General features: G+C 36.6%; 1 pseudogene; it reads left to right on the forward strand.

Annotated features, from left to right (window-relative positions):
• Positions 1-3,268: 3,268 nt before the first annotated feature.
• On the forward strand, positions 3,269-14,011 carry LOC141600401 (DNA polymerase alpha catalytic subunit-like; annotated as a pseudogene).
• The last annotated feature ends 216 nt before the right edge of the window (positions 14,012-14,227 follow it).

Below are 14,227 nucleotides of genomic sequence, written 5' to 3' on the forward strand. Positions count from 1 at the left end.
AACGTTAATCTTATTTGGTGTGAAAACTATCAAATACTCTATCTTATTATACTGCTTAAGCATGTTTACCAAGATATAACATTTAACGTCTTTCTACATTATTATCTAAAAAGTCGCGTATTTGCGCGGGAACTACACTAGTTATATATTAGGGTGAATATATGTTTGCTCACTATTGCTGCAACTTTCAGCCAGATAGAGGTGTGTGTACCATTGCAGCTATCGCAATACGGCCATGTAGGCTGTATTGGTAAATGTTGTAAGCTAAGTTTTCAAGTGAGTGATTATGACCCTAAGATTATGATGATTGTGAAATTTACGCCATCTGCTTTTGGAGTTGATCAACTGGAGTTGATATTGCACATATTCATCCTTGCTAATTGTAATAGCCTTGTTTTCATAACTTTTGTAAGTTATGATCCACGTACTAAATTTCAGCACGATGATTTGGTTTTTTATAGCACTAGTATTGGTGCCCGGCTTCGCCCGGGCAACCTCTACTTACCATTAATTTTTTTTTTATTAAATAAAATTATTTAAAGTTGCATAACCCATAAATTTATCATTAATATATTTTTCTATAACATATCCTAAAATTACGATAAAATAAATTTTGAGACAAATTCACTACTCCCGCTATTAATATTTTACTCTTATTAATGAAATAATAGTAATAAAATTTCACTACTTGCCCGTAATCATTGTTACTTTCACTACTCCCGCCGTAATTATTGTTATTGCACTACTGCCGCATTAATATTGATAATTTCACTACTCACGCCGTAATTATTGTTACTTTCACTATTGCCGCATTAATATTGATTATTTCACTACTCCCGTTGTTGTTTCTACCACTTTCACTAATCTCGCTGATAATATTGTTACTTTTACCATTCAAATGAGTGATTATTATTAGGGTAATGCTAAATACAACCCAGCGGGTTGTATTTAAGCATTAAATACCTTCTAATTTGGGTATTAATTTAGGAATTAAGAACTAAATTACACATTAACCAATACAATTAATGCAAATATTAAGAATTTATATCCTCTTTTGATTTCTTAAATACAACCCAGTGGGTTGTATTTATCATTAACCTTATTATTATATAACTATATCAAATGTTATTACAATTCTTTTCTTTACTGACGAAATTATTTTTACTACTTAGGCATGCAATTTTAGGAGGATTATATATTTATATAAATATATTACATATATGCGATATTATATATTATGGAATCTAACTTGAAATATTTATAATCTACTTATATTATATTTTTGTATGTTAAATAATTATCATCTCTATACATCTAATAAACTATAAAGTTTAATAAAATTGCATAGATTTTAAATTTAATATATAATTTTATGATGATAATAATTAATACCATAAGTGTGCATGTTTATACTAATTAATTATTTTATTTTAAGGAAATTGACCATCTTCTATAAATATTTAGGAAAATTACCAAGCATATTTTTTCTTTTAGTCTCCTTGAAATTGACCTTCTTAATTAATTATTTTATTTTAAGGAAATTGATCATCTTAATTAATTAATTTATTTTAAGGAAATTAACCATGTTTTAGTCTCTTACAAATGTTTAGGAAAATTACCAAGTTTCTATATAATTTAATTTTAACCCAAACTATATAATATTTGCATTGAGATCCCTTAATCGGGTCCATCACACGGTGCTAGTGATTTAAAACTATATAGTATAATTAATTTGTATAATTTTATTTAATTACATTGAAGTCCCTTGGTTTCTGGATTTAATATATAGTATTGATGTGACGACATATTTATAGCAGCTGATGCTTCGAGCTAATTTATCGCCTACACTATACTCTTTCGCGTCTTTTATCTTGGTGGTATGAAGGGTCTCAATATCATGTCAATCTTTATGTTGTTTAAGGAGAATTCAAGATGGGGAAATAATGTACAACAAGTAGCTACTACTTTCCTATGATCATGGCAATTAGTTCTTTTATTTTTGGTCCAGGTAGAAGTTACGATTATTGGCCGGAGATGAAGAATCAGCTAGCATATCAATATGAAGGCAACAATCTTGAAGAAAAGACCTACGAAGACAATCAACATTATGTCTTTGATCCAGGAGGGTTATCGAGGATACAATTCATAAATGCACACATGAAGAGAGTTTTTTATTCGGGTAGAAGTGCCATATTCTACCTATTCTCCAAATGTCACTTATCTTTGATCCTCGAGGGCAAGGATCATTTTAAGAGGTGGATTATGATACATACCAAATTATCGGCAAGGGTAGTTCAAGAATCTCGCTAAATTATTTTCTTTACTTTCGTCTTCTATTAGCTATATATAAGCCCATTTCCCTAATATTGTAATAATCCAGAAATTATTGAATGACAAAGCCTCTGCCTATCGCTTCCATTTATCCTTCATCTCCTTCGTCTATTTTTATGATCATTTTAGCTTGAATTCTAGGTGATTTTCTCTACCCCAATCGCCACAGATTCTAGTCTTTTACGACCTATCAATCTTGGGATTGAACAGTCGTATCAGTATCTTAGTACAAATACAAAGTTGACAAATTGCACTTAATTTATCCAAGATTTATATCGACATTGATTTGATTATAATAACTTGATAACCTGATCCTTCGTGAGACAAAATCATTACTAATTAAACCTAAATGTAAACTCTTACAACTATTTAGTTTTTAGTTTTCGTTTATATAACTCGGCGTTCCATAATGATAACCGATATATTTGAAAAGTTCGAAAGTCATAAAATAAATGCTACTCTATTAATGATTTGTTTTGGGTTTTTCGTGTTCCAACTCGTTTGATCGTAGGACATTATGACATTATAGTAGTTGAACGAAATTTATAGAAGTTCAACTTTCCTGAACTGAATTTATAAGAGCTAAACTTTTCTGAACTTAATTAATCAGAGCTGAACGACACTTATAAAAAAATGGGTACGAATTGAAGTGAACTTATAGAAGCTCAACTAAATTTAAAAGAGTCAAACATTTCTAAACTAAACTTACATAAGCTGAATTTTGTAAAACTATATTTATATGTAGTGATTTTAAATCCAAAAGAACTGGATTACTACTCCTAAAAGAGAGAGTTATATATTCTGGATGGAGGCTCCGAGATTAAACCGGTCACAGGCCTTATCCACATTCTTTGAATCATCATCACAAACGGCCCAGGCCCAAATCATGAATCACCATGACAATATAACATTGATTTTCCCGCCAAAACCCTCCACTTCCCGCCACTACCTTCACATAAATCTCAAACCCCCATTTCCCCCCAATCACACCACACACAGTGACACAATAACCCTAATCACAAAAATGGACGGCGAACACTCCGGCAGACGTCGCAACGGCACCACCACTGCTTCCGCCACGGCCCGATCCCAAGCCTTAGAGCGTCTCAAGGCAATCCGCAAGGGCGAATCCCGTCCAGCCCGCCAAATCCGATTAGAAAACCCGATTTACGACACCGTCGAAGAAGACGAGTACAAAGACCTCGTTTCCAAGCGCCGCAAGGAGTTCGGTAACTTCATCGTCGGCGACGGCTACTTCGATGATGGCGAGGAGGAGGATTGGACAAAGTCCACTGCCCCGTTGTCATCCGATGATGACGATGAGGGCGGCGAAGAGTCGGAGTTCGGGAAGTTGAAGAAGAAGAGGAAGAAGGAGAATGAGAATGAGAAGAAGAAGAAGGTTTCGGCTAATTCCGCTGCGCTTTCAGCTGCTGCTGCTTCGTTAATGGGGAAACAGAAGATTTCGGCGATGTTTACTAGTAATGTGCTTAAGAAGAGGTGTGAGGATAAGTCCAATCGCGGTAATTTGGCGAGTGATAGTGTTGTTGAAGATGTTCTTGCTGAGTTTGCTGCTGATGATACTGATAGGGAGAGAAGAAGGCGGCCGCAGTCGAGGAATTTAGGGTTAGGGTTAGGATTCGGTGGAGTTGTGTCTGAGAAGCAATCCGTTGTGAGTAATGTTTGCAGAAAGACCGAAGATGATAATCCTAATTTTAGGAATGATGATTTGGATTTGGTGCAAAATGTGGAGATAGTTAATGATGAGGAGCGAAAGGAGGTTGAAATTAAAGATGATTTGAATGTCGAAAATAAGGTTGAGGATGTTTATGTGAATGGCGATGGTAAAGTGGCTGAATTAGAGGGTGTGATTGAGACGAAAGTCAAGGTGGAGCAAAAGAAGGAAATTGGGAAGGTTTTTAAATTCAATGCTAAGATTAAGGAGGAAAAGGGTCAGACTTTCAGTGCGTCGTCTGAATGGCAGGCGATGAATGGCGGTGTAGGGGACAGTAATGTTGTTGGATTAGAACACGAGGAGAACCCTGAGTTTGTGGTGGAGGCTGATGGATCATTGCCTTTTTATATACTTGATGCATATGAGGAGATTTATGGTGCTGATGCTGGTAGCATTTATCTGTTTGGCAAAGTATGTCTATTCAAGTTATCAAATTTTTGTTTTGAAATTTCGAAAGTATGAGTTTCTTGTTTTATGATTGATTGCTGATTTATTGATTATATGATGTTAAAGGTGAAAGCAGGGAATGTATATCAAAGTTGCTGTGTAGTCGTTAAGAATATTCAGAGATGTGTGTATGCGATACCAAATGAATCTGTTTTTCATAATGAGGTGATCTTGAAGTTGGAGAAAGATTTGGCAGATTCTAAAATTTCTATAGGAGAATTTCGTTCTAAACTTCATGTAAGTTGATTATCCATGTAGATGATAGTGTAGTAGTGCCTTCATGTCGATTTTTTGATTGTTTTCGTTTGAATGTTTTATTAGGAAGTGGCTTCAGGATTGAAAAGTGAAATTGCCAAAAGTTTGATAGACCTCAATGTCTCTACATTCAGTATGACGCCGGTTAAGGTTTGAAATTTCTGTCTGAATGCTGTTTCGTGAGCATCAAAGGCGGTCAGTTGAAATTGTGTTAATTTGCTATAGAGGAGCTATGCGTTTGAGCGCTCTGACATTCCTGCTGGGGAAAATTATATGCTTAAGATCAACTATCCGTTCAAGGTATGGTTTTTCTGAATTAGCAAGTTTAGAGTATTATTAACTTTACACAAATGTAGCAAGGGTAACGTATTTTTGTCTGCACCTGCAGGACCCTCCTCTCCCACCAGATCTTAAAGGAGACAGTTTTGGTGCAGTTCTAGGTACTCACACACGGTAAGTAAATGACCTCAGAAGACAGCTTTTAACATCTATGGGTGATATTTAGTGCCATGTTGCAATTTAGCATTTGATACGAAATAGCCAAGAATACTGTTACTTGATCTCTTGATTGTCAGTAAGGCTGAAGTTGAAATTTCCAATTCAGTTTAGTTCTGCATGATTCTCGTCCCTTTTCTCCGAGACTTTCGCTTGTAATGATTTCTTTAGTCAGTTTTCTGAATATTGGTACTATCATCATTTGAATTTGCCTTTTATAAGCACTTCAATTTTCATCCCGATAATGGTTTATAGCATTGCTTACTTAAGATGAAGAGCCCAAAATAAATGTTTAATGCTTTACTTCACTGTAGAAAGATGTATTGTTCTCAACTCTTCTCACACACAATTCTCTTGAAGCTGGTACTCACAATAATAATTAAATTTGTCTGTCTTGCTGTTGGCGGCTTACACCAGAATCATAGTATAAATCATGTTGAATCTTAATTCCTTAAATCTCTGTGACATTGTACGTCACATTTCTTTTGTCGTTTGATAATTATCTTTTGGACTATTTATGACACGAAATAATTGGGGCGTATCTGCTACAGTGCTCTGGAACTCTTTCTGGTCAAAAGGAAGGTCAAAGGGCCATCTTGGCTGTCAATCTCTAAGTTTTCCAGCTCTTCCAATCAAAGGGTAAGTTACGAAGTTGTGACATAATGGAGTTTACCACTTACGTTTTAGAATTGGATATTTAAAGTTGCTTTTGGATAGGCGAGTTGGTGCAAATTTGAGGTAACTGTTGAATGTCCCAAGGAAATCAAGGTGTCAACTTCCACAAAGAACACAGCCGAAATACCTCCAGTTATTGTGACTGCAATCAACCTGAAAACCATTGTCAACGAGAAAAATAATGCTAATGAAGTCATTTCAGCTTCCATTATCTCATGTAGTGGAGCCAAGGTATGGCTCAGGTTTTAGTCGATTTAATGTGCGGTATACTGCTTTATGGTAGTGTCTAGGTCTTGTTTCTCATTTGTTCTCAATCTCGTATATTCATTTGGTCATTGGTCATTTGGAAACATCTCTTTATTTTTAACATGCGGGTAAAGCTACATACATATAACATATCAACATAAGGCCTTACCTCGCCATAAGCAGAATCTTTTGAAGCATCCATGCTAACCACAATTTTACAAATCAACATATTAACTTTGTTAGCTACGTATATATATGAATTTACTATGTTCTGGTGCTTAGAACACGTATGCTTAACCACAATTTACTCATTACCGTACTAAATTATAGCCAAAAATCTGGAGTGTACCATATCCAGTTGGCTCGTTTGTGAACTACATTCACTGTGACTCTGGCATGACATATATTAATCTTTTCAATGTTCCAGTTTGGTAGATTGTTACTATGTTCCAAGTTCTGGGATTATGGAAACATTGAGCTGAATAGCTGATTTACTTGTGCATACTGTTAGCTAATTGAGAACTAGATAGCAGAATAAAATTTTGTCAAGAGTTGCCAGCTATACTTACAACTTGCAGTACTTATGTAGTTATGTTGCATTTAAAACTTTTAGTTGTTTGTAGATTAGACTAGTCCTTTTGATACATAGATATAACCAAGCCAAGCAAGTTAGTTGAATTGCATCATTGGCTCATTGCTCATTCTGTCTCCAGATTGACATTCCAATGTGTAATTCGGAGTGGAAGACACGTGGTTTGCTTAGCCATTTTACAGTTGTGAGGAGGCTTGAAGGTGGTATTTGGCCTGTGGGATTCACTACAGAAGTTAAAGAGAAAAATTCAAAAGCTACGGTTCTGCATTATGAACGCAGGTGTGTTTTTAGGGTATATTTCTAATTAAAGTGACAGTTTGTCTATGACTTTGATTTGTAAGCTTTAAACCTTCAATATGCATGCTTTGAAGTTTGAAAATTAGCGTTTTGTTACACTAATTCATTGAGCATTTTTGCAGCGAAAGTGCATTGTTGCTGCGTCTGATGTTGGAGATGTATAAGTTGGACAGTGATATTCTTGTTGGTCATAACATTTCGGGATTTGATCTAGATGTCCTTCTTCATAGAGCACAGGTTGGTAATCACCTAATTGCACTTATACCTACTATTATTGAATAAGGAGCATGTGAAGGATAAAACTAGATGTATGTAGTACTCCGTATTCAATAAGGTTTGGAGTATGTTGCATTTTCTGCTAAATTATCTTTGTTCTTCAAGTAGCTGTTTATTATAACCCTTCCTAGTCGTGTCTTCGAAGTCCTTTATCTTGGTTGGTACTTGGTATACATCATACACTGTTGCAGCTAGGATGACAAGCTGCTATGTCCAAATCTGCAGGCCTGCAGAGTACCAAGCGGTATGTGGTCTAAAATAGGTCGTCTCAATAGATCAGTAATGCCTAAGCTGACTAAGGGAAGTGTTGCTTTCGGTTCTGGAGCAAGCCCGGGAATAATGTCTTGTATTGCTGGTCGGCTCTTATGTGATACGTTTTTGTGTTCCCGTGACCTATTAAAAGAGGTAAACTATTTTTGTTCTATCTACAAGAGCTTTTTAACTTTTATTATGCCTGGCTTCTTAGCTGCGTTTCTCTTGTAGGTGAGCTTTTCTCTGACGCATCTAGCAAAAACTCAGCTGAACAAAGAAAGAAAGGAGATTGCACCGCATGATATTCCTGGAATGTATCAAACAGCCAGCTCTCTTTTCAACCTAGTATGCTATGCTTTTATTTGTTTTTTAATCTCCTTCATCATTAAAGTGCATTTGTGAATTCTCTTACATGCTTTTTATATAACAGTAGGCATAAGAGAGCAACATAAGTGTGATTGTAAGGATGATTATGATGATTGTGAATCTTACCTAAATATACTGATTTGTTTCCTTGGTTACAGGTTGAATGCAATGAGACAGATGCATGGTTGTCCATGGAACTCATGTTTCACTTGAACATTCTCCCACTTACTCGCCAGCTTACCAATATCAGTGGCAATCTGTGGGGAAAGACTCTTCAAGTTAGTTTTGAATTGTTCTGCTGCCTGTACATATCTTAGCTACTGCCAGGGCTAGTCCTCATTATTGTCCACTATTTTTCCTGCTTTTAGGGTGCTAGAGCACAAAGGGTGGAATATCTTCTGTTACATGCTTTTCATGCTAAGAAATTTATAGTTCCGGACAAGTATTCTTCTCGTGGAAAGGACTCAAAGGAGAGCAAATTAACAAAACGAAAACTAGGTAATGGTGACGATACAGATATTAATGACTCAGTTGTTGAGAATGAGGGCCCAAATGAAGATCAGGGCAAAGGCAAGAAAGGTCCAGCATATGCCGGTGGGTTGGTTTTGGAACCCAAAAAAGGTTTATACGACAAATATGTGTTGCTTTTGGACTTTAACAGTCTCTATCCTTCAATCATTCAGGTTTGTCAAATTTCTCCTTCCACATTGTTTCACACATTCTTATGAGATAAAGTGTTTGACACGTATCATGTTCCCTTAGGAATACAATATCTGTTTTACGACTGTTGAAAGATATTCTGATGGATCAGCACCACGTCTGCCATCGTTTGAGAAGGCAGGAGTTCTCCCCGAGGTATAGCTGGTTTCTGTATTCATAGCTGTTAAAATAGCTTCTACTATGTGGTGTGTCTACAATGAATATCTCACATTGAAAGATGTGGGGGAGTTGATCATATCATCAACTAAAGACTCAATGAGTTACTCCAGCCCCTGTAATTGGTTTAGGTGTGAAACTTTCTTCTGACTTATGAATTGGATTTGTCTCCTTCTTGTGGGCGTGTCCCTGGTTGTAAGTTTATATATGTGTTTTGCTTGTATAAGTGTAGAGCCTATTCCCTCTTTTCTTTTGATGTAATTGAAGTCCTTTAATTTTTGCATTTGAAATGCCAGGCTGATCAGATGGCTTTGATGAAGAGGTTTTGATAATTATCAGCTTTTATTGTTTTGCCAGATATTCCTTATTATTGTTCTTCATCAGATGATATATGGCCTTGTCTTCCATAATTTTCAGCTTATTTTCTCACAGATATTGTCACTTTTATGTTTCAACAGTTGCTTAAGAATTTGGTTGAGAGAAGGAAAATGGTGAAGTCCTGGCTTAGTCGAGCATCTGGTGTTAAGCGTGATCAATTTGACTTACAACAGCAAGCACTAAAGCTAACTGCAAACAGGTTACTCTTTATCATTCTCTTTCTATGATGGGAGCTTTTCATTTTGGTTTGTGTTATTCAGGTTTATAAACCATTTCTTTTTTCTACTTGTTTATTCTTCACAGTATGTATGGATGCCTTGGTTTTGCAAACTCAAGATTTTATGCCAAACCTCTCGCAGAGCTTATAACACTACAGGTAAAATCTCTTGTAAACTATGTCATACAAGAAGTTTATATGCAGTTTAATCTCCAACTCTACGAAAATGACGTGATTTTTTTGCAGGGGAGAGAAATTCTTCAAAGTACTGTTGACCTCGTGCAGAATGTTTTGAACTTAGAGGTTAAATCTTATGATGTTTGCCCATTCCTTATTGTTAAACTCCGTCACTTTGCTCCGCTTCATTGATATTGATTTTCCATCTGTCCAGGTTATTTATGGCGATACAGATTCAATCATGATCTACAGTGGACTTGATGATTATGGAAAAGCAAAAGTCATTTCTAAGAAAGTCATCGTAGAGGTGATCTTTCTTGTCCTATAGCAAAGTTTCTTATGTCATGTAAACAGGGCTTGTTTTATCGCATAAAATGCAACGAACATCTATATGCTTTGGATTCAATGGGCAAAAGGTGTGGGTGGTTTTTTTAATGGCTTGGTTGTGTGCATACAACCGTCACACCAGACACTGCTTATCAAGGGGTAATGGCTTGGTTGTGTGCAGTCCACTGTGCATACAACCATCTCACACCAGACACTGCTTATCAAGCAATCACTCACTTGCCTTGTCCTTGTTCTGTGTGAGCCTGAAAATCCTGACATTGACTTCAGGTTAATAAGAAGTATAAATGCTTGGAAATTGATCTGGATGGGCTGTACAAGAGGATGTTGCTTCTCAAGAAGAAAAAATATGCAGCTGTCAAGGTGGAAAAGCGCAGGGATGGAACTACATATGAGGTTGCTTTAGAATCTTCCTTGGTTAATCGGAAAAAAAATGTGTCCTCCTAATGTAAAATTTATTGGTCAATACAGGTAAAAGAACGGAAAGGTCTAGATATTGTACGTCGAGATTGGAGCTTGGTATCTAAGGAAGTCGGGGACTACTGCCTAAGTCAGATACTTTCAGGAGGGTATGGTTTATCTCTTCTCAAGTTTCAAGATGCCTTTCCTTGCTCCATATAAAGCATGTACACTAGTCAACAATTCCAATAAAGATAACTCAATTTTGGGTTTTTTTATACATTGTAGGTCTTGTGACGATGTGCTGGAATCAATTCATACACATCTATTGAAGGTGAAGTGATTATTGGAATGCTCTTTTTTTGTTAGACTTGCGCAGTTATATTAATCCATGTAAATGTAGAATTGAAACTTAGGGTCATGTCGATCTAGCTGGAAGTTTTCTGGATGTGAAACTAAGCACTCAAGGTGATATATGCAGGTACAAGAGGAGATGAGGAATGGACAAATGGGTCTTGAGAAGTTTATTATCACAAAATCATTGACAAAACCACCTGAAGCTTACCCTGATGCCAAAAATCAACCACATGTCCAGGTGATTGTACCGAACGTCTCTTTGTTGCATTATCTCATCTGTTGGAGCCATCAAAATGTCCCGTCTACAATTTACAATCATAGCTCAAACCTCACTGGACGGTTTTTCCATAATGCTTCATTAAAATCATTTGTAGGTGGCATTGAGGCTAAAACAGAATGGTTACACTTCTGGTTGTTCTGCTGGAGATACAGTCCCGTATATTATTTGTTGCGAGCAGGTTAGTTGAATCTGAATCTCTGATGCTCTTCTACTGATGGAAAAACAGCAAGTTTCTTGACTCTTTGTTGGACAGGAGATTAGTGCAGGTGCCTCCACAAGTATTGCTCAACGAGCTAGGCATCCTGATGAACTGAAAAGAGACAACTCTTCATGGATGATCATATAGAGTATTATTTATCACAACAGGTTTTACTTTTGATCTGATACTTCAGTTACCATCTTGATGTCAACACAAATTGTTCTAAAACCAGCCCTTTAACGAGTAGCACAAACTAAAAAATGCATCCAGTTTATACCATGCAAATTTTTATTTTGATAACTTTTTTTTTCAATCATTATAACACATATATAAGTCATTATCATAAAATATTGTGCTGTCAATATAAAAATTCATGATACAATAATACAAATATTTTCCTTGTATACATTTTGGGCTGGTATCATTTGAGGATTTTACTATACTACTCCCTCCATTCAACTCCACACTACCACTTTGCTTTTTCACGTTTGTCAACGCGTGTTTTACGTGCTAAATATCGTTTAGCTACGTATTTGCAAAAAATATAAAAATTAGATACTTATAATGTACTCGTAAAGACGAATCAAACATGATCCCACATGAATATATTTTCACTTATGTATTGAGAGGAAATTGCAATTTAATGCTTAATTATAAATAGTGTACAAAATGAAAAGTGGTAGTGTGGAGTTGAATGGAGAGAGTACTAAACAATATTTTATAGGGGAGTTGATGTGATGCTATACACTTCCATTTCAATTTCTAGATCTTCCTAAAGCTGAGTGTCACTGTGCAGATTCATCCAGTGGTTTCCCGTTTATGTGCATCCATCCAGGGTACCGACCCTGCACGTCTAGCTGACTGTCTGGGCCTCGATTCATCTAAGGTAAGGTTACCTTTTTTTGCCCCCCCCCGAGTTTTAGGCTGTATATTGTTGTAAGCTACTGACTTGATAAATACTCAGTTTCACAGTAAATCACACCAAGACACTAGCAATGATCATACGAGCTTGCTAATGAGTGCTCTTGGTGACGAGGAGAGGTATGCATCTCTGTGTTTTTATTCATGGCTTATTGTCCCGTTTCTAACTTTATTGGGGCCATTAGTTTACCTCAAGAATGTACAAGATTTAGACCTTGTAAACAGCCATTGAGTATATAGTGGGTGCTGCAGATATCATGGTTGTCAGCCCCTAACATTGTCTTGCCCTAGCTGCTCCAGCACTTTTGATTGCCCTAGCATCTTTAGTTCCTTGCGTAAATTAACCATAGAGAAACCTAATGAGGAATCGGATTCCAATATCTGGCAAAGATTGCGGTGCCCCAAGTGTCCAGAAGAAGGGGATGTTGGTAGAATTTCTCCTATGATGATTGCCAATCAGGTATCTAGTTCTCATCTATCTTCCTAGATATTCTTTCTAAACTGGTTCTAGACTTCTAGTCCTTGAAATGTTCATGTGGTGAATTATGTGACTTCGGCTCTCTACTTGAGAGTGTACCCATACTGACATATATGTTCAAGGATATCGGTATGAAAGTCATACCTGTCCCTTACCACGCTAACCCTTCTCCTAAAAGTAGCCAAAAGAAGAGTACCGCGTGACAACAGTAGATACAGATGTCTTGTTAAAAAAATAGTAGAGAAACCGAGTCTGAAATATTTAGTATGATTTCACTTTTCATAAGCCTTACTCAATGTATCTCCTTATTTACCCCTAAAAACTCCAAACATTTTGCCTCGCACCCGGCACCCATATTATCATTTGTTATCATCTTAGGACAGAGCCCCATGTCTACATAATCGCGTTATTTTGAGCCCGGCACTTGTATATGTATCCATGTCCGATGAACATACGGAGTCCGAGTCATAGGTGTTTTTTGTGTCTGGTAACTAATTAATTAGTTATGATGTCAGATTAAGAGGCAAGCAGATGGGTTCATTTCACTCTACTACAGAGGCTTGATGACGGTAAAACTACGCCTGTAATCTTTTAGTTTTTGGTTTAAACTGTTTAGGAATTCATCTAAAATTCCCATGTGGTGTGCAGTGTGATGATGAAACTTGCAAGTATACGACTCGTAGCCTGAACATGCGGGTGATTGGAGATGCTGAAAGAGGAACAATTTGTCCAAATTACCCTCACTGCAATGGTCGTCTTGTCAGAAAGGTAACTTCAAAATTATAATGTTGTGTGAACAACGAACATAAAAAGCCAGAGTACCACCTGCTAATGATGTGTTGTTCAACAGTATTCGGAGGTGGATCTTTATAAGCAGCTAACATACTTTTGCCATATATTGGATACTGTTCGGTGCATTGAGAAGGTATGTGGTGTGTTTGTTTATGTTTTCTCCAAATACCTGAAAAATTAAGTAGCTCCTCTGGTTTCCTAATTGTTGCCAAACTGGGAATGCGTAGGTTGAAATTAAAGCAAGGCCAATACTCGAAAAGGAGCTTGATCGAGTCCGGCCCATAGTTAGTCCTGCAGCTGTAGTAGTACAGAAGCTGAGGGACCGATGTGCTTATGGTTGGGTACAACTGAACGACCTTTTTGTCACTCTCTGAAGCTGCTTCCGCCTCTGATTAGAATGTGGAAAATACTGTATGATATGCTTAGATTAAAGGTCTACAAAATATGAGAAACTGTGCAACTAGAAACTTTTTTGTGTTTTAATTTAATAGAAGATAGAAGCAGCATGGTGACTGGTGTATTAAGGGTAATTTGAACACATCCTACTGTACAAATGATCTCAGTCCTTTCCAGTGGTGTAAGAATTCTTTGATCTTTGTTTGAGAGTATGATGATCTAGTTTACCATACTCCCGGTAAGATGGTTTTGACTTGCAAGCCATGTAGAATGAGCTGCGGCCAAGTTTCACCATGTAGTGAGTAACCTATAGAATTGAAGAAAATGAATAAAATTGTGCTTGAAGTCAAATAAATGCACCGACTGAAATGCTACAATAAGTTTTTGCTGCTTATTAGATTCGTCTTATACAAATTATTACAATGCTCATGGTTCGGTTAAAACTAGA

This window comes from Silene latifolia, chromosome 9, assembly GCF_048544455.1.
Source record: "Silene latifolia isolate original U9 population chromosome 9, ASM4854445v1, whole genome shotgun sequence".
NCBI lineage: Eukaryota > Viridiplantae > Streptophyta > Magnoliopsida > Caryophyllales > Caryophyllaceae > Silene > Silene latifolia.